The 21,307-nt window shown below is 39.8% G+C and overlaps 1 protein-coding gene across 1 annotated transcript in view; it reads right to left on the bottom strand.

Annotated features, from left to right (window-relative positions):
• Window positions 1–7,107, bottom strand: part of mef2cb (myocyte enhancer factor 2cb) — a 79,534-nt gene extending 72,427 nt beyond the window's left edge. The window contains exon 1 of the mRNA XM_088422126.1: window positions 6,966–7,107. The gene's annotated coding sequence lies outside the window, so the exon portion shown is untranslated. The remainder of the gene's footprint in view (window positions 1–6,965) is intronic.
• Window positions 7,108–21,307: the final 14,200 nt, after the last annotated feature.

Raw genomic sequence — 21,307 nt, 5'->3', positions numbered from 1 at the left:
ATATCCGTCAGCCCGCCACACCCCTTTTGGCTTACTCAAATATAATTTAACTGACTTGGATGTTTATCTGCTATATTGCTGCATCTTTATAGTTCAAACTGTAATCAGCCTGCAGTCAGGTTTTGTTTTCGTGTTACACTTATATTACCGTGTTGTGTCTCATTTGCAGAGTAACTGTAGAACTGCAGACATGGTGTTAGCTTTAGGTATAATTAATAAAACAGAAAAATAATTAGTATGAGTGAGGACAAAGGTATACCAGCGCCTGACGATTGACGTACCAGAAAAAAAAAAAAATCAAATGTCACACTCTAGTGGTCGCAGATGGGTGAGCAAAAATACACAGATGGACTGATGGACAATTACCAAGCAATTATCTTGCTTGAAAAACTGATGGACTGATGATGACGCAAAGGGGTCGGGGCTCTTATGAATGACGAATGTCGGAGCTGCAAAAAAAAAAGTTGCCCACCTCCGATATCGTCTTCCTGTTTTGTATTTTACAGTGCAGTGTACACATAAAAAGTGCAAAACTACAGCGTTCTTTCAGTCTTTTTCATATGAACAATTTTGGATTTCCTGTGCTCAGACGTTTGATTTTTTTGGGTGGGTGGATGGAAGTTGTCTTACCTTCCTTTGATTTATGTTGCATATGAAGTGATATTTTGCAGACAGGAGCACACTTCAAATCAAACTATGCTGTAGGTAAAAGCATGCGTTTGTCAATTTGATTGTTTCAATGTTATTTTTAAACTATTTGTTGCGTAGTTAGTGTCGGCAAGTTGTGTTCAGGTGTTCTTTGTAAATTAAGGCAAATATGAGCACTTCTTTCTGAACAGTATTACAGATGTTTTCTATTTTTACGACGGGAATCAACATTTGCATTGGAATACATGCTTTACCGTCAGAGTTGTGTGGATTCATTTTGTTGTGTTTACATTACACACTGGTATCTATCAGTCAAAATGATAGATTTAGCTAGGTATTTTAAGCATGTATAATAGTAAGCACTAAATAAAATCACAATAGGTGCTTTGAACTGCAAAGTGGCTCACATATTTACAATTAAGTCCAACGCATTTGATCACTTTTTACCTCAGATGCTTAGTGGACACTTCGTCAGGTTAGTAATAAAACCCAAGAAAACAAGAGGTTTTGTAAAACAAAAAAATGAACTTTTCAACTCAGTGGAAATGCAGTTTTGAAAGACTAGTATTATTGTACTTTTATTTGAATGTATTGTCTCAAATTGAGAGTGTCTAATACTGTGAAGATGTATGTTCTCTAGATTGAAGGGCAGAGTTTATTTTTTGTCTTTATTGAGTAAATCTAAGACTGAACCTTATTGGGGTTTTCCGGACCATCCTACATCACACTAGTATGGTTTTATCCAGATTACATATAACCGCTACAGCCCCCACCACCCATCAGTCCGGCAGATCTGCTTTTGTTCTTGGTGTTAGTCATTCAAAGCATTATATTAAGCATAATTTGGCTCTTCTTATTAATCATATTTGTAATGAAATTCGGGTCAATATCACCAGTAATTATAGTTGAAGGGATTTTTACCAATGTGCAGTGTAATTAGGTGAGCAAAGGTGGCAGAAATCACTTAATTAAGTCATGTGGCTGCATATCACAGGGAAAAAAAATCATAAAATAGCAAAATCACTATTTCAAGGGGGGAATATTTTTAATTGTGCACGCAAACACGCTTTTGTGATAAAATAGGAAAGGTAGGAAAGATGAAAACATTCCTTTTTAAAAAAAATCTAGGATATCATAAATATTATCATGAATGCCATACAATTTATTTGGAATTATTGTAGTTGGTGTTTCACAGTCAATCTGCATTTCAAGATCATTAGCTTAAACAACTGTCTTGATAAATGTTAAGTAAAATTCTGCCATGACTCACTGACTTATGAAAGTATAATTAGGCCATTCGTCGTACATCATTTATCTTGTAGAGAACAGAACCCTGGACCTAGCCGCCAACAGTATCACAGTAAAAAGGTCTTACCAAAGACCTCATAGCGACCCCTGACTGTGAGCAGTGTCAAACATGAGACGGCGAAGGGCATGTGCCATGCTTAACCAACAGTGTTCTAACTGTATACCTTTTTTATGCATAATGGATGAGGCACAAGCTGAACAACAAGCTTTGCCTTTGTTCTGCCTGATGCTCCTGTTACATCACAGGAAGAGCCCTGTGGTCCTGTGACTGAGCTGACTGGCTGCACCACAACGCCATAGGGTGGGCTGGCAGGCAGCTCAAAGCTGGTGCTTCTTCACTTGATGAAGACTTTCACACTGAAAGTAACCAATTAAAATATTACAAAAAGTTCTTGGTGTTATCAACGGCAGTTGTACATCACAGCACAAGTACTGTGGAGCAACTGCATATCCAACACAATCCGTTTGAGAGTGCTGGTTGATCTCCCTTGTTTGGATTCTGTAATGTTGTTTACAGAGGCAACAGAGTAGAAATAATCAATTTCAATCATCCATAAAACCAAATAACCATTTTGGAGCAACTTCCACTATTATATACAGTAAGTAGAAATATTAACCACTGTTGATCACATGTTAAAAACAATTACATCTGTACTCTTGCCCAGACTACTATGCTAGCCGAGCCAATTACAGCTCAGCCTATGAATGTCAAGAGAACAAACCCAGAAAACAGGTGAGCTGAGACTGTTTGCTACCTGAGCTGTGAGCATGTGATAAAGTAAAATTATAGGCAACACAGACATTTTAATGCTGAAAATGGCTAAATACAGTAAGTTTAGTCTGTGGTGGGCCGTCAGAGACAGCAAGGCCTTTTCTGCTGGTCTGACCATCAAAGTCAATTTCATTCTTTAATCCATAGATATATAGTGAACCCTCGTTTATCACGGTAAATACGCCCCAGAACCGGTAGCGATAACTGAAAATCCGCGAAGTAGTGCACCCACTTTTCATATAAAAAAAATACATTATAAAAAAAAAAAAAAAAAATGTTGATTTTTTTTTTACACGTGAAAAGTCATCAAATCTTAAATCTTATATGATTAAACCTTATACACGGTACAGTAGTGGACTGTTCCCCTTTTCCTATGAAGTCTCAGATTAGACTTTAATTCAATGTCTGGGCCGCTACTAATATGACCGCAGCTGCGGGAGACTTCAAAAGAAAGAGCTTCTTCCGCCGGCAGTCGGCAATCCAGATTGCTAAAGGAGCTTCCATACAGACGATCGTTTTATTACAAGCCGATCATTTTATTACAAGGTGATGGCAGCCGTCTTCTAATGCTCGCCTCGTCCGTAGTGGACGGTGGGTTTGTTCACTCCCAAATGGCGGGTCACAGCCATGTAACCTCTCCCCTTCTCAGCAATTGTCATTTGTGTGTGTGTGTGTGTGTGTGTATATATATATATATATATATATATATATATATATATATATATATATATATACACACACACACACACGCAGTGGACCCCTAGTTTACGACGTCCCTGCCTTATGTTATTTCACCTTAGGACGTAGCCCGCGATGTGTGTGTGTGTGTGTGTGTGTGTGTTTTTGTCTCTTTACGCCATTTCTTTTGCCTTACAACACATCCAACGTGGCAGTCAGTGTGCGCTCATACGTCATACGTACATACATCACCGCTTACATCACTACAATGTTGGTCTGCTATTGGTCGGTTTCCCAACTCACTAAGATAACAGTATACTATTAGTTGGCGTCACAGGGTCATGAAGATGTTGGTCTGCTATTGGTCAGCGCACGGGGTCACAAGGATGGCTGCCTAAAGACTTGATGTTTTTTGAGTGCTTTCAATATGATATTTACTGTGCATTGTAGTGCTTAATTAAAACTTTAATTGGTTAGCCATAGGTCTCGAGATTGCAAGTGATGTTAAAGAGCTAAGCTAGCCTAAGCTACCCTCACTAGAGAATATGGCAATCACATGCTCATCACGTTGCTCAAAGGTAAATAAATCTTTTATGTTGGATGTGTCCCCAGGGAGAGTCGCTTATCCTCACCAGGGTCGCAGGCTTTTTGGCGCCAATCTCAACGGGCTTCGGTCAGTAGGCGGGGGACACCCTGAACTGGGTGCCAGCCAATTGCAAGGCACACAGAGATGAACACCCATTTACGCACCCAACCACATCTAGAGACAAGTTAGTATACTCAATACACCTGCCATGCATGCTTTTGGAGTGTGGGAGGAAACTGGAGTGCCCGGAGAGAACCCACGCAGGCTTGGGGAGAACATGGAAACTCCACACAAGAAGGCTAGAGTGAGGTGGATTTGAACTCTGGTCCATTTGACTGTGAGGCGGACGTGCTATTCATTGCACCACTGACCCACCCTACTCTGGATATTTGTGTTTTAATTGTACGTATATATTTGTTTATTTATTTTTAGTTGATCTTTTGTGTTCTATAAAAAAATATGCATTTTATGAAGAAATGGTGAAAGACCATCAAATATTTCCATTCATTTCATTCAACTGTAAAAGCATGCATTGGGGACCTAAAAGGAAGTTTTTGCTATGTATGTTTTTTTTTTTTAAATATATACTGTACATTTACTTTAAAATGACATTCGGATAAACTGGAAGTAGACCGGTGCACAGAGCAAAAATCTACATCTAAATGACACAAACTGTTTTTAAAATATTTAGCATGATGTTACCTGTCCAGCCTGCTTGAGGATAGCCTTTCCTCCATGTGGGCACTGAGCTAAAATGAGTTTGACAACCCTGGTGTGTACAGTAGGTCGTGGTTATTGGCTTATTACAATACCGGCTGCTGAGGTATCTTACAAATCTCAAATCCAGCCATTGATCAAAACACAAACTCACTATGGTAACCACTACACAGCAGGCCCTCTTTCAGCTGTTGACCTTGACAATTAAAGATCACTCAGCATAGTGACGCTACTTCTTCCACATGCTCTACAAGGAGCTGATAGCATCTGACTGCGAAAAAAAAAAAAGAATACGATGCGTCTAAACGAGGCTCTAAAGCGCGAGTGGAGCCTTCACAACTGTAAATGCGAGCGCGCGCTGCGTGCTGGATCTCAGCAGATGAGCGGTTGTGTCTAAAGCTCTTTGTGCCTCCAGGATGGCCCCCCAACTCATTCTTATTCAGACATGATCAGAGGGGAGGCAGGCAACTGAGATTAGCTGCAGATCAAAAGAGCTGCCTCGCGCCAGCGCTTGTTTTGTAGATTTAGGCCGCCCCGGCACATTGCCGCTGTATCGTAGCGCCGGAGCATCAAACTGATATTTTTTGGCCTCGACGGAGCTCAGAGCTGGTAGATGGAAGGGGAGTTTTAGTGCAGGAGGTCATATGCCTTTTGGAAATGTTAAAAATGTTTTATAATGAAAAAGGAAAGGAAGGTAAAACAATGAATGATATGCTATTACAACCAAACGAAGAAAAGCGAAACAAATTTCACTGCATTCCAGGCAGAAAATAACTTCTTTCAAACACGGGAGCAAAAAAAAAGTTGAGTGATAATTTGTTCAAAAATGAAATTTTACAGGAACACACTTTGGCTAAACACAGGGTTGCATTTAGTCAGAATTCTTAAAAAAAGAAAAAAAAAACATTTGTAAACAACAGCAGATTAGTACTTTGGTGTATCAGAACCTTTGACCGTCATTTAAATGAACCCCGGTTAGAAATTGCCTTAAGAACATTCCACTTGAGCCACACATTTATTTAAGTACACTGCAACTCAAGAAAATTAAAAATCGGTCTCATTCATGAAACTGAGCAACGATGATAGATCAAAGATATTTTCTCTACAAGTCATACGATATGATATGACAGTGACAAAGCAGAAATGGGTGAAATGACAAGGAGGGATGAGTTTCCAAAGACAGGCAAGTGCGTAAGCACGCTAACCTCCCTACAGAGAGAGAAAACAAGATGTTTCCTCAATTCCGCTGCCCATCAAAGCAGTGGAATTCAGAGGGCAGAAAAGCTAATAAGAGAAGACTGAACAGTTACTGTAAACTGGGTCCAAGTTTCCAAGCGTTTGCTAACGCTTCCCAATGACTGAGGAAAAGTTGCATGCTTTCTGATATTTTGTTATGATTATATTCAAACGAATCAAAATACAAAATAATTTCTTACAAAGCACTATTTGAAAATGGTTTAACATTTAAAATAAAGTGTTTAACCTCAAGGCTTTTCCAGTCAGTTTATTTAATTCTGGCTAAATCTGATTTCAGATATTCCCCTCTCAAAGTCATTTATCAATAACATTAAGTGTCAAAGATTTTTCTTCACCTCCAAACTTTATCTCAGTGTGTCCTTAAAGACCAAACCCTGTGATGCAGACTGTTATTGGAGTGCGTACCTCCTACATGGGGAGCTACCGTGAGGAAATGAGTCATTTTTAAAGAAAACAGCATGCTGAAGCTCTTTTCTCTCACCAATGGTTCCAGACTGTGAACGGAGATGTTCTAAGCAATTACCCTTAACTGTAGCAGTAACTTCAACTGACTGTGAAGAATTAGAAAAGAAGAAATAACACTATATTAAGTTACACTTTAACGCCTCCAATCATTTGTCTTATTTCAAAGGTAGAAAACACCAGAGGCGTTAAAAGTTTAAGGCACACTTTCCCAGGTGCTTCAGTCACCTATTCCCTAAGTGTTCTTCAGGAACGATTGGTAACAGCTGGGCCCTGACCACACCTTTCCGGAGCGTCTCTGGTATCATGTACTGCGCTGTGCCGATGCAGAGGAAACTGAATAAACAACACCTTAATAGTCTTGTGCATTCACTACATCCAGGATGAAATGAGCAAAAACATCCATTCAAATCAAACTAAATACAGTATTCCTTAAAAAAGAGGCATGGTAATCAAAATAATATGGCCTATCTGTTTAGGAAGCCATTACCCACTGTAAACTCTTAATTTCCTTTTGATGTAAAATGAATAACTTACCCGTGCCTTGTCTTTGCTTCACCAGGAAGTTACACCCTGCAGCACCAGCTGAGGCACAAACAAATTCAACTTAAAAGTAAAGAAAAAAGGTGACCATTAAAAGAGGATGAAAGAAAAAATACAAATATCGACAAAGCGCCCGAAATAAATGCCCTGCATGTGATAAAGCCAGACCAGCTGGCTTTGAATAGAAACCCCTGTTTTGGGTTGTGCGTTTGCCCCGATGTCTCGCCGCATCTGAACAGAAATCAGGTGGACTTTTTTCCAGACACTCTCATTCCCAATGCCCCTACCACTGTCCCAACTCAATCCACCTGCCCCTGTCAATCACGCCTGGGTATATTTAGCATCCGAGGGGATCAGTGACAGCCCCCCCCCCCCAACATGCACACACACACACACACACACCATACTTTTGTCAGCAGGGCCCAAACGTACTGTAGCCCGGATCACTGACCTTACAAGAATGCGACCACTGCTGGAGTGACAAACAGATGCCCCACCCCCTTATCACCTTCACATATTCCAAACGTATAGATGCCATTCTTTGAATTTAGTCATGTGTTTAGCTAAGCACTGAAGGAGTTGAATGCCTTTGAAGTCCTGCAATTAAAAATAAACCCAAATGTCTTGGAAAAAAAAATGCCTCTAAAGTTGCAAGGTCACACCAGACGTATGCATATCTTATGAAACTTCAGGTTAGGTGAAACAAAATAAACACAAGTTAGGTGTTAACAAAAGTTAGGTGAAACAAAATAAACAGAAGCTCAGTTTACTTAAGCAATTACCTTACAATCCAGTTTCTAATTCAAGTCAGTACCAGCCATTTTTAAACCCTCTTTTTGCCTAACACTTGAAAAATGGATTATGTAAGAAAAACTAAATAAATAAAAATCTATCACGGGTGAAGAGAGGACCCGGGAGCAGGCAAAGGCAGGTAAGCACTGTTAAAGTTTCTTTATTGCTATCTGGGGAATTAATGGCTAGCCGGAGGGTGACGGCGTGGCGACCACGGTGGGTCGAAGCCAAGCGGTGTCAGCTTGGGTCATCAGCGAGCAGGTGGGTAGTCAGAGACAGGCTAGGTCGGTACACGATCAGACAAGTGAGGACAGCAGGCAGACGGATGGTTTGAGACTGGCTGGATCGGTACACGGTCAGACTGGAGTGGGCAAAAGGCAAGTGGGAGGTCAGGGACAGGCTGGGTAGAGTGCTGGCATAACGGGACAACACAATCTGGCGAATTCTGTGATCAAGTGACTGGGTCATATTCAGAGCAGGTAATTGGTAGCAGCTGTTGGTATTTGGTGCTGATTGGGAGGAGTGAGGTGAGCAGGTGTGGTGAGACAGAAATGGGGTGAATGGACTGGTGGACTGTGGCCATGTCTCCATGTAGCTGGGGTTCTTGGAAATGGGCTGTAAATGTCTCCATTTTGCCCTATTTTCTATATGTGGCCAGCCTTTTTTATTCATCAAAATCGAATGTTTCCAAACCTGGGGCCAAAGTGGAGATTTGACCAAGTCTCCGGTTTCGTGGTTACGTCTGACAGCTTCAATGGGGATTGGCGTCATCGCGCTACTCTTTTTGCCGAAGACACGGATACCGGTGACGTCATAGGCGGAAGTTCTTTCTGATTGGACACGTCTTTCTGATAGGGCAGAATTTGCGATATTACTGCTGCCTAGCATCTTGGCATGCGTGTACACGAATTACAGCTATAATGTCATAATTTGTCAAGTGATCAATGATGTTATTGATTGGTTCTTCCCGACTATATGTATAAATGTTTAGAGAGGCGACGTTAAACTTTTTGTTAGCACAAGTGTGACCGTATTGTCATGGGAACGGTGGCGATGGCATTAGTTCCTTATTTGCAGTAATTATTTCTTGTGGTAAAGGAATTTAATGACGATGTAATAATTTAGTTACAGCATGTTGTTGCAACAATTATTTTTGATTCAAGTTGTTGTTTTGCCTGACTTAACGTTCACTATGTCTTTCCAATTTTTGAATGCCTTCTAGTGGTCATTAATATTTTCACCTCAGTTTTGGGTATGACAAAGATTGCTGGTCTAGAGCAAAAATGCTTTATTTAATAAATATCATGGAAAAAAACATTGTTCGATACTCTGTATACATAGCAAGTGCATGCAATAAATAAGTGATTTAAATAGACACATTCTTGGATGGGATCTTGATTTTTTTTTTTTTTTTTTTTTTAAATGAGTGATCATGATGAGCCCCAAAAATTCTGATGGATAAAAATATTTCTTTTGGTTTTGATCACTATTTGTCATTTCATTCCCAAGGAAAAAATAATAATACTACTAATAATAACATTTTGGTTGGGCCTCACTTTAATTTTTTTGCTATACCATTATTGGGATTCCCATAACAGTTGTGACAAGTAGCTGAAAAAAAAATCACAAAAGATTTTGCCAGAATTGTATAGTATGGAGAAGACAAACCAGTAATTAGCCAGTAATCTGTCAACCATTGTGTTGACAGATGAGCTACCGCGACACGGTTAAAAAGAAATCACCCCCTGCTCAGCTCCAAGTACACCGTAAAGCAGTCTTCAAAAAGCTGGAGATCATGGATGAGCCTTAATTCACCAAGATCCTGCTATTCCATAGAAATGACAAAACAGCATTTTTCAGCTACTGCGAATGTCCTCCCTCCTCTAGCAGGGGTTTTGATTAAAATGTTGACAAATACATGTGACAGCGATTCACTCCACTTTAGATCAAATCCAGCAGAAAAGGCACAAGGCTAATACCTGTTCAGTTTCTGCGTAATCAGCGCCAAATATGGACAACCTTGTGCCCCAGCTCTCCATTCTGTGCCCTATCTTGTCCTGAGCACAGCAAAAAGCAAGTGCAATGGATGTGCCTTTATTTTAAAGAACGGAACCACTTGAACTTGAAGGGTGTGAAGGGAAAACGGTTGAATTTAAGGGGTCGAATGAACTCACCAAGATGAAAACGATGGCAACAATGTAAGTTTTTTTTCCAAACGCATTTAGGGCAAATTGGCTAGCTGAAAAGGGAAGGCATTTTACAATTTGTCACAGCACTAGGTAGTTGGGGTAAATGCTTACAGCAATGATATTCTTTGAAAGAAAGGTTTTGTTCTGAAAAAATGGACGTTGTACCAATGGCTATTATACAGCACTAGCCTACATTCAAAGCATTGTCAGCTTGTAAGCTTGCTTTCCGGCCTTCCACGAATGGAAATCAAGAACGTTTCTACTCCCTCTACCTTTTACCAAAAGATGCTAATTGGTGCAGTCATCAAAATTGCTATCATTTTACAAAGTAGCAAAATTGATTTGCAAGATCATATATTTTTCCAGCTGCCTCGCAGTTAAACCTAACCACTTTTGCTAATGACCCAAGTTATTGACGCTGCCAAAATCTTGAATGAATAGCCTTTCCTTTCAGAAACTGCATCACTGAAATATGTGAATCATAAATTATCCAAGGAAACAGATTAACCACCATTGATAACATCTTATCTGGAGTCAAAATAACATGTAAACTGGTACCCACCTATAATGGAGTAATTATGAGCTCATTTGATTATGTATTTTTATTGCTGACTTTTATTTTTCTCAGCAAAGCACCATAATTTTGATTTTAACCTGATAAAAATGATACACTTTCAACCAAGGGAAAAGTTATGAGTTTTAAAAACCTGCTGATGTTGCTGCTCCAAGTCATTTCTCTTGCTAAATGATACATTCAATTGAATGCAATTTTGAACAAGCTTAACAAGCACAATATTCCCAGTGACTGTTTTCACATTAGCACAGCTATAAGGGGGTGATAGCAAAGTTTTTTTTTTTTTTTTTTATTTCATCAAGTATTTTCCAATCAAAGTCAAAGGCCTGCTACCAAAATCAAATGCAAATGACACTGAGTCAAGTCTGCTCTTGGATTACAATAATAATTAAATGTAGAGAAGAGTGATGCAAAGAAAGATGAGTAGAACATTTTGTTTTCCAGAGAATATCGGTAATTCTGCTTTTATGGAGGGGAACAAGAGTGGTGTCCCTCGATAAGTATATATGTCCCCCCCACCGACTGTGAAATTTCTTTTGCATTGATCCGGTTGTATTGTTTACATGTTTCTGAGCACCGGTAATTAAGTCATCTGTTTGCTTTTGGTTATTTCTAACACATGTACCACTATATATTCAGCATCAACCTGCTCTGATATTTGCGCTGACCTCATGGACTGGAATTCGGTAATGTGTGAGGGTGGGGCAGGGGTTCGGTAAGATGATGCATGGTGGTGAGACTTAATTTAATTATGACAGGCCCAATAGATGCGAGCGAGAGACAGTGTAAGGATCAAAGTAATCTTTATGTGGCAGAGGTACCGGTGAAGCCCCATTGCTTTTTTTCATCTTTGTTACTTGTATACACCAACTTAGGCACAAATATGGATATGGGTATGGGTATGGGTATATGCATGTCCCCCACACCCCACCCCTTGGCTAAAGACTTACCCTGAACAGGTTGCCTTGCCAGTGGGGGGTTTGGTTGGAGGGCATTTTAGCTCACTTTCCAGTTTAATGTGGAGGAACTAAGTGGTGAGACTAACACACGACTGTTTTTGTTTGTTTGTTTTTTAAACAGGAGCAGTTTAAAACACAAGATACAGCGGGGCAGTGTCGTTGCTGACTTTGTTGGCCCAGCAGAATCAGCAAGGCTTGCACATATCGTTGATGCTGAAATTGCTGTCCTCACAGCAATATATTCAAAACAATGCATGTCTGGATACAATTAAAAAAAAATAATAAGCAAGCATTTTTTTTTAAATCATAGATGATTTAATGTTTTAAAACCATCTGCAAAAAAAAAAATAATATTAGGAATTACTGCAGGTAATGTACAAACCAAATTATCTGGCAGTTGTACTCATTTAAAATGCATCCAGTATGTCATCCACACAGTCGTACGACAGCAGAAAACATAATTTAAGCAGGACTATTATAATTATATTTTCTTCAAGTGTGATTCTAGCTGTAGACATGAAATTCTTTTCTATTTGAAGTTTTCAATTTCTGAATGTACATATATCGTTGATTGGGATGACTGAATTTGAGGATTTTCCACCCAAATACCAAATGAAGGAAATGCTGCTCATCCAATGTCAAGTGGTGTGGGGTGCGGTAAGCGTGATTTTTTTTTTTCCTCTCACCAAAATCTGATCGGAAAACAGTCAGGGCAAACAAGTGGAAATGTTCAAGTTCTTTAATATATGTGAGTAAATTCTTATGAATGTGGTAAAGGATTACAGGTTTTCTGATTTACCACGCGATGGAGGTATATTTCACTAATATTCATGGGATTAGGTAGGATAAGAAGGAAATGTCAATGGGAACTATGACAACAAAGAAAGGGGTACAAAGCATAATGTTGAGATTGTGACAAGAAAAAGGGAGATTGACAAGAAATGACCTGAAGCTGGGCACTGTTGCCAGACACAAAAACACTTGTATGAATGTATCATACACGAGCAACAAAACATCCAAAATGTCATGATTTAAAGAGTTTGTGACCCTACTGCTACCGGGCAATATGGTGCAGGAGTGGTTAGCTAGCCCATATGCCACACACATTGAGGGTTCGATTCCGTGTTCTCTCTATGCCCACATGGGTTTTCTTGGGTTTTCCAATTTCCTCCCACATTCATGTGTGCCTTGTGACTGGCAGGAAACCTGTCAGGGGTGTACCCCACCTACACCCTCGTAAGGATAAGCGGCTAAGAACATAGATAGATAGGTGTTGTTACCTGGCTTCTTCAATCATCTTATTTGTATTTTCCAGTAAATGGAGGCCCTGTAGCTTGGTTCTTTGCCAGATTTGCAATTGTGGCTGGAGGTAAGCACTTAAGAATTAAGCATTGGGGCGGCTTCACTGCATTTCAATATCAAAGGATCAAACATAGGGTTCAAGCCATGGTTTACTTTTAAAAACATTAACTTCATATGTCACGGGGGTGGGCAGCGGGTGTGAAGGCCGGCGTGGTTGCGGAGGACCCAAAAGCAGGAGGGCGTCGAGATAAGGGCTTGATGTAATCCATATTTATTAACACGAACGGGAACGAAAGCGGGAAAAACAGGACGGCAAAAACTCGAACTAAGGGCGCAGGCAGGCTGGCAGAACAGAAAACAAACACTACGGGCAGACTGGCAGGAAAACACGGAGCTGAGGGACGAAGGATGAGACGGGACTACGAAAACGCGACAGAGAAATTGACATGACATGACAATGATCCGAAAAGGGCTGTAACAGAAACTAGGTTTAAATACATTCACAAACTAATCAGAAACGCACGGCGGCTGGCCAGGAACAATAGGCAAGGGGAGCGGATTGGAGGACACGGGGGGCAGGTAACGCGGACAGGTGGACTAAATCAGAACTAACGCAGGGAGACACGAGAAGAGCAGGAGCAGAACCATATATGAAAACAGAAAGGAACATAACCCCTCAAAATAAACCCAAAATCCAACAAACCATGACATCCTATTGAGTTAGAAGAAAACATCAAAGAGAACAAACAGTTTATTGTGCAAAAGTTACCTCTTGTCACATTCATTAGAGGATGGTTTTCCCTTCCTGAGGCCAGAAGTGAAGGTGACAAGACCCACACAAAAGAAACAACCAAAGTTCAGGCTTTTCAAACAATCTATGCGGTGGTCGCCTTCAAATATAGTGTACTGTCGCTCTAATTATTTCACTATCGAAATAATTTTGAGCTACAACTTCTGGGGGCTTTTTCACAATTTCACAAAATTGATTAATCACCATTAATACTACCAAAGTGTTTTTACTTTCATTGATGCATTTCTTAGAATTAACTGCTTATTCTGCGCTCTCACGATGGGCCCTGACCAAACAGATAAAATCGCTTGCGATGGACAATATGACAATAACAGGCCCCATACCACTTCTACGCTGCACCCATATCACCTGTGCAAGAGTGAATACATACCCACCTTATTTGTGAAGACGTTCAGGGTTTTTTTTTTGCTCCTTTCGGTTTCATTCAGGGGATGAGGAGTAGAGATTTTGCAACGAGCCGACCGATTAAACAGCAATGTTTCTTTTATTAGTTTCAAAATTTAGCAGCAGGAAATGTCCAAATGGCGAAAAATTGTTATTAGGAACACACAGGCAGTCAATCAACGTTGCACTAATTCACTCGGAACTGTTGTTATAAGTAGTGGTTTTCCGAGATGACAGATTTGATAAGAGGAGTGGGTGTTACTGTGTGTGGTGTCTTGACACATATTTTGATTTGTTGGCAACTCAAGTTCCTTTCAATGTCACTAAATCACTCATTTTTGTCATCTTTAAAACGACATTATGAAGGGGGTGCGGCTGCCACAAAAGGAAAGGTGTAGTTTTAGTCAACGAGGCCTTTCAATTCCTGGTAAAGAATGTCGGTACTCAAAATACTACATAAAGTGACATCATACAATCAGCCCCCTGCTTACGAGCATCCTGATTTGCGAACATTCCGCCTTACGAGCGTGGATCAGGGAGAATTATGTCCTCCGCTTACGAGCAAACCTCTCGTCTTGCGAGCATTCCGTCAAACCAGCCATTGAGAATGTAGAAATGTTCTCGCCCTAACTGCGTCAATATATTCAGCAGTTGCGTCATCTACAATCATTAATAGATACTTAAGGCGGTAACGTGAACGCTATTGGTCTTACAATCTCACACTGACTGTCTCACTCACGGTGTCTAAATATATTACCATTTAAGTGTAGTGTTTGTACAGCTAAAGGGAAAAACAGCTGACATGAAATTAAATGTGCCGATTGCAGGACAAAGAATTGTCATTGGTTTAAATGTGTGTGTTTTTTTTTAATTAATTGTCAATACATTCCAACCGTTTAAAAAAAAGTGCGAATAATTATCAGTCAGTCAAGGAGACGCCAATATGCTATTGGTCGATTAAGGTCACCCGGTCTCGCTCACGGAGATGCTATTGGCCGGCGTCACACGTCAATCACAGAAATGCCGATATGCTATTGGCCGAACGCCTTTATCTAGCTTGATGGGACAGGATGGAAGGAAGTAGACAAAATGAGTGAAAAACGGAATGTTTTGAAGACTTTGCAAACTTTATCTGTTAGACATAGCTTCTAAAATTACTAGCAGCGGTAAAGGAAGAAATAAGAGGATGATGTTTTAGTATCTCCGTGATTTGCACCATGACTGAAAGAGTTACTGTAACACTGTAAGACCAATAGCCTATTAACGTTGCCATGTTGGCATTGAGCGTTGATCTCTGCATCCTTTTACGGGTGGAATTTCAGTGCTGTTTAAGGGTCGTTCTACATAACTTCATGTTATGTTAGACGGCAACCTCTCGACATGCTTTGGGACAGCGCCCTTGTTGCAATACTGTGGGTTGAAACCAACAGTGAACTAATGTTCGAATAAGCTGTAAGTATGGTGCCTAGTTAATACAACACACACACCCTCCCCTCCGCCTCCACTCAGCTCAATTCACGTCGGGAAAAACAGCTGACATGAAATTAAGTGTGCCGATTGCAGGACAAAGAATCGTCACAGGTTTAAATGTGTTTTAATCAATTAGATGTCAATACATTCTAACCGTTTAAAAAACCTGCCAATAAGTATCAGTCAGTATCAGTCAGACGCCAATATGCTATTGGTCGATTAAGGTCACCTGGTCTCACTCACGGAGATGCTATTGGCCGGCATCACACGTCAATCACAGAAGTGCCGATATGCTATTGGCCGAACGCCTTTATCTAGCTTGATGGCACAGCTGGTTGGGATGGAAGGAAGTAGAGAAAACCCTGACTGAAAAAGTTACTGTGACACTGTAAGACCAATAGCATGTCTGGTTTATAATGTTGACTTCTGCTTATCTCAGCTCAAGTCACATCTTTCCAAAGGTAAAAGTCGTTATGCCTTTGTATTTGTTATTTAATGAAACTGTACAGTAGATTATTTGACTCAATATTAACATATGTATACAGCGTGATGTTCTTACCTAAGGCTTCTGCGCGCGTTGCACGCATTCACGAATTAACATGGGTTTGGATTGCCCGCTATACGAGCAATCCGAGATACGAGCGTAGCCGCTGAACGGATTAAGTTCGTAACCCGGGGGCCCACTGTATTTCATGAGCTATGTAATCACCAAAGTGCCAAAGGTAGGACTTCATCATTTACTGTACATGCATAAAAAATTGAGGTAGCCTTGAGAAAACTGCTGATGCACTATTTCTTTTTTAATTTGGAGATTCGAGTTTATTCTGAACTCAACTTGACTGTTTCATTGCAAATTCATTGTGATGGTGCTAATAGGACTCTGAGACCTACGACAACTGGAAAGAGTGATTGCAGAGCGAGTTTCTGTTTTGTAATTTTGCATCTTAAATTCGGATTCTTACTCAATCATTAAACAATTAGCACAATATTAGTTTGTGCTATACTATAGCACTAAAATGTAGTGCATGTATGGACAATCATCTTCCAAATACGGGGCCTTAAAGTGAGCAGTTGTGTGCAAATGTGTGCACTTATGGTAGCAGTGTAGTCAAAAGCGTGCGCTGACTTCAGCCCTCTGCTCCACACAAGGTCGCTCTGTGTGTGTTAAAAAATTGGAGAATGAGGCGAGGCACAATCCCACTAAGCACATACCTTTCTGCCCCACAGGCCCGCCAGTCCAGACACAAACTCTGGAGCTGTATGTTTATCAAGCGTCTCAGGGTAAGACTGCTGATTTAGGACCCCCTCAGTCAGGCACCTTTAAGCAACATTTTCACGGTGAATCACACTCAGTGAAAACATTGAGAGTGATTCATGATGAAAATGATGGATCTGAAGTGCTGACCTTAAGTCAACACTCAAGATCTGATATGGATGAGAAACACCAAGTCCATGCCTTAACCTAACCCAGACCAGGACACATTAACAAGGGCTGACCCAAGAGGTCTTGATGAACTCTGAGGACTTTAGGAGACAGGACCTGATAAAACACAGCAGGAAAAGCCTGAGAGAGCGAGCGAGGAAGGGAAGCGCATACTACTAAAGAGTACTGTAGCTTTGGGTGAGAAGGATACGCAGCGATGGAGAGAGCGCGAGAGCCAGTGCACTCCTCAATCCAAAAACAATATTTGGACTGAAACCTTAGCCTCTCCATCTGGCTCTTTTGAAGGGTGGATTATGACTGGTGCCATGGCTAACTCTTGATCCCACACTGTTCCTTCTCGAAGTGCACTCTGACATTTTTTTCCGAAAGGACACTACTGTTTGGCTAGTCTGAGGAAAACCTGCTGCGCTTTGATTTTAATTCAATAACTGTTAAATCCTTCTGAAATAAGGAACAGTACTATTGGGAGCAGCTGCCAAATAATGTAAATCGATAATTGTAAACCAGAATGCAGGTTTCTTGGATATTACAATGACTATGGTGATTTTTTTTTTTTCTTTTTACACTCAACTAACAGGTCAAAACATTTTTTTTTTTAACTGCTCGGAATATTCTTAACCCAGGTTTTTATACATGTGTCAATTTGAGTAGCAGTTGTGCCAAAGGGTGGATATAGAATACCTCACCAGCTCTTCTTTTGGTTTCAACCAAGTATTGCCCGCACTTCTATATCACATTTTTAACCGGTGATTAATCCATTACTAAGTCCCATCTTGGAGAGTGCAAAATGCACAATAAATAGTTATTTTAAGCACTCACGTGTGATCTAGTCCGTAGCATGCCGCCATTTTGACAGTGACGCCAGTATCTTAGGACTCGTGACGCAGTCCAATAGCATGTGGCGCAGTATTTCAACAAGTGTCAGCGTTATGTTGAAAATATGTTGGTTCTACTGTTATTTCTAAACCTGCAGACAAGTTCAGTCTGTGACATGATGGTGCTGTAATCAGGCTGTTTGATTAAATGATAAAAAAAAAAAAAAAAAAAAAAACTTCCATAAGCCATTTTTTTAGTAAATATCTCAAGAGGGGCAGCTGCCTGCATAATATGGGTGGTTTTTTGTGTGCATGAGTAGTGCGGGGGCGGTCCGCGTATTGTTGACATCATTGAGTGAGACAGATATGTTGTAGTGTCTTTTTGTTGACGCATGTGCAGAGATTTTTTTCCAGACTTGAGCCACGCCCTCTTTTTGTACTTTTTCAGGCATAGTGATAATAATGGCTATTTTTCTAATTAGCATTGTAATATGATTAAAAGCTCCAAAAAGTTTAATTATAATGATACAGCCCATTTATTGTGGTGGGAAAGAGTTGCAAATTGTAATTATTTTTTCATGAGAGATTTAGTTGCATTCAGCCTTATACAAGTAATGTAATTGATTCAAATATAGCAAAGAAAAATTTGCCATTCATTCATTGAAACCATGTACTTGTTGAGGTATCTCTTATTGTATTGCTGTGAATTATCTTTTATTCTGCATGTTTGACCCATTGCAGGACCATGTCTCCAACAGACAAATGAGACCTTACCAAAATAACATCTATGCAGCCGTTAATCAAAATCAAGTAACAACCTGTGTCTCTCTGTTTTTCCATGTCTGTACATCTTCTGTGGTTGAAGTGGGATAAAAAAAAAAAAAAAAATCTCATTTACAGGTGGCCATGGTAACAAAGAGAAACACTTTCCTTTGCACTCAGTGATCTTTGTCCATTTTAGTTCCCATACAAAACCATTTTTCTTCTCCTCCTAAGTATAAGAATTGGAATGAAAACCTTCATACTATTACTTATTCATACAGGTAAGTCAATTAACAGATTGTTATTTTCAATACGGAACCAGCATTTACATCAGACATGGTCATTTTACTGCAGAGGTACCCATTCAAACTAAGACAGATTATATATTGTGTAAGGGTTAGGGTTATTGATGGTGCCGAGGATGGACAGATGGTCATTGCTGGGTATTTTTTTTCAACCCTTAAGAGCAATATGCATGGTTGGAATTGCCATTTGTGAACATTGTATCAGTAGAATCGATGGCCCGGGCACTGTTTTTTGAGTAGTAAACTGCCAAATTGAATCTTTGGTACATATGTCTGCACATTTTAGAGGGCTTTCAAAAACATTAACACAGCAGAAACAAGGTAGAAATAGGGTACAAAAAGAGGGCAACTTCCACAACATATAATAGGTTCATAACATATATATATATATATATATATATATATATATATATATATATATATATATATATATATATATGCAGCTTTGGAGATTGCTTACAATATCAAGAACATGTATTTGATTTAATATTCATGCTGCTAATCCGTGAAAAAGCACATCCCCGACCTTCAATTAAATCTCAGTGCTTGACACTCATTTTCTTCTCATATTTTTTGAGTGCCTTCACCTCACAATGAAGCTCAGTAGCATAAATTATGATGCCGCTATAGGCCACAGTTGCCCACATATGGCTCCAAATGTTTTTTAGTTTTTTGGTTTGGATTTTTGGTCACATGTAGCACCGAAAGTAAAAGTCAACCCTAATTTTTTTTTGTAAAATATATAGGGATTCTACAAAACCCCCATTTTATTTTTGCTAAATATTGTATGTCATACTAAAGCAACTAAATAAATATTTAAATTAACCCAAACTCAAAACAATTAAAAGTGCTAAAATACTGTATATAGTTTTGTTTTTTGTTTTTTTTTTGACAATCTTGGGGAAAAGAGGAATGTGTATGATACATAAATACATATTTTTACAAAAATTAATCACTTATATATCTTAGGTTTGTAAAATAGGTGTACTTTTACTTTCAGTGCTACATGTGACCCACCAAAACCACTATGAGCCCTAAACTGGCAAACACAACTGTGACCTACATGGGATGCATATAATTTGTCCATCTGGAACCCACATAAGGACCGTCCAGATCCCAGTTCAATCCCACTTGGAGAAAACATGGGTCAAGACAATAAAAGTGCCCCTTTAGAACCCACTTACCACCCAGTGAGAAACCCATGTAAGTCCATATGGGCTGACTCGTGGTGGCCTGGTGAAATACAGGAGCAAAACCAGATGGAACCCATAATGGGTAAACACTGGTGTGGCTTGCATGGGTCACATATAGTTTACTCGGCTAGAACCCAGTTAAGGCCCATTCAGATATCCGTTTAAGCCCATATAGGCAAACACCCGTGGGGAAAACATGGGTCAGACAAAAAAAAATTGCCCCTTTTTAACCTAAAACCTAGTCAGAAACCATTGACAGCCCAATATGGGCTGACGTGGCGGCCTAGTGGGGCCCAGAAGCAAAACCAGATTGAACCCATAATAAGTTCAGCAACTACATGGATCACATATAGTTCACCCAGCAAGAACCCAGTTAAGGTCAATTCAGAACCCAGGTCAAGCCCACATGAGCAAATACAAGTGGAACACATTTGGCCGACAAATGAAATAAGCTAATGAAGTAGGCTAACACAGGTGTGCCCCCAGTGGAGCCCGGGAGCAAAATCGGATGGTACCTATGCCTATGTGTCCATGTTAAAACCCTGCTGTTTTTCATTTTTTCTACCGTTTGTAAATCGTCATTGCTTGTGTGGTGTTTTTAATGTGCATAGGGTAAACATCTTGAATCATGTTTGTAATTTCTAGAAGACATTTTCAGATGATTTGCTACTTTATCTTATCTTATAATGCATTTTCAATATAATGGACAGTTATTTGTTAGTTAATTACTTTTTATTCAAACTTTTACCTTTTACCAGTAGAGAACATATACAGTGGGCCCCCGTGTTAAGAACTTAATCCGTTCAGCGGCTAGGCTCGTAACTTGAACTGCTCGTATGATGGGCAATCCAAACCTATGTTAATTAGTGAATGCGTGCAACGCGCGCAAAAACCTTAGGTAAAAACATCACGACTTTATACACATATTAAAAATGAGTAACATAATCTACTGTACAGTTAAATAAAATAACATATACAAAGGAAAAATGATATTTACCTTTGGGGCGACGTGACTTGAGCTGGGTGGAGGCGGAGGGGAGCAGAGACCAACCCGCAAAATTTATTTATTTTCTTAAACCGGAACTTTTCTCAAACTAGAACTTATCACCGGCGATTTCCTTCTCTTTAATCCATAATAGAAGAAGCCACTCAATTTTGTTGTCGATCGAGGTCCGTCCCCCGGCAAGGAAAGTCTTGCCCTTAGAAGATTGCCGAGCGGTTACGGCCATACTCACGAGCAAGGTTAACCATGCGTGCGCCTCCTTCGTGTTAATTTTTTTTTTATTATCTCCTGCTTCGTTTCTATTGTCATCATCCTCTTACTTCTTCCTTTACC

Source organism: Hippichthys cyanospilos, chromosome 1 (assembly GCF_059441005.1).
Source record: "Hippichthys cyanospilos isolate Australia breed blue-spotted pipefish chromosome 1, RoL_Hcya_1.0, whole genome shotgun sequence".
NCBI classification, from domain to species: Eukaryota; Metazoa; Chordata; class Actinopteri; order Syngnathiformes; family Syngnathidae; genus Hippichthys; species Hippichthys cyanospilos.
This window is presented reverse-complemented; position numbering and strand designations above follow the sequence as displayed.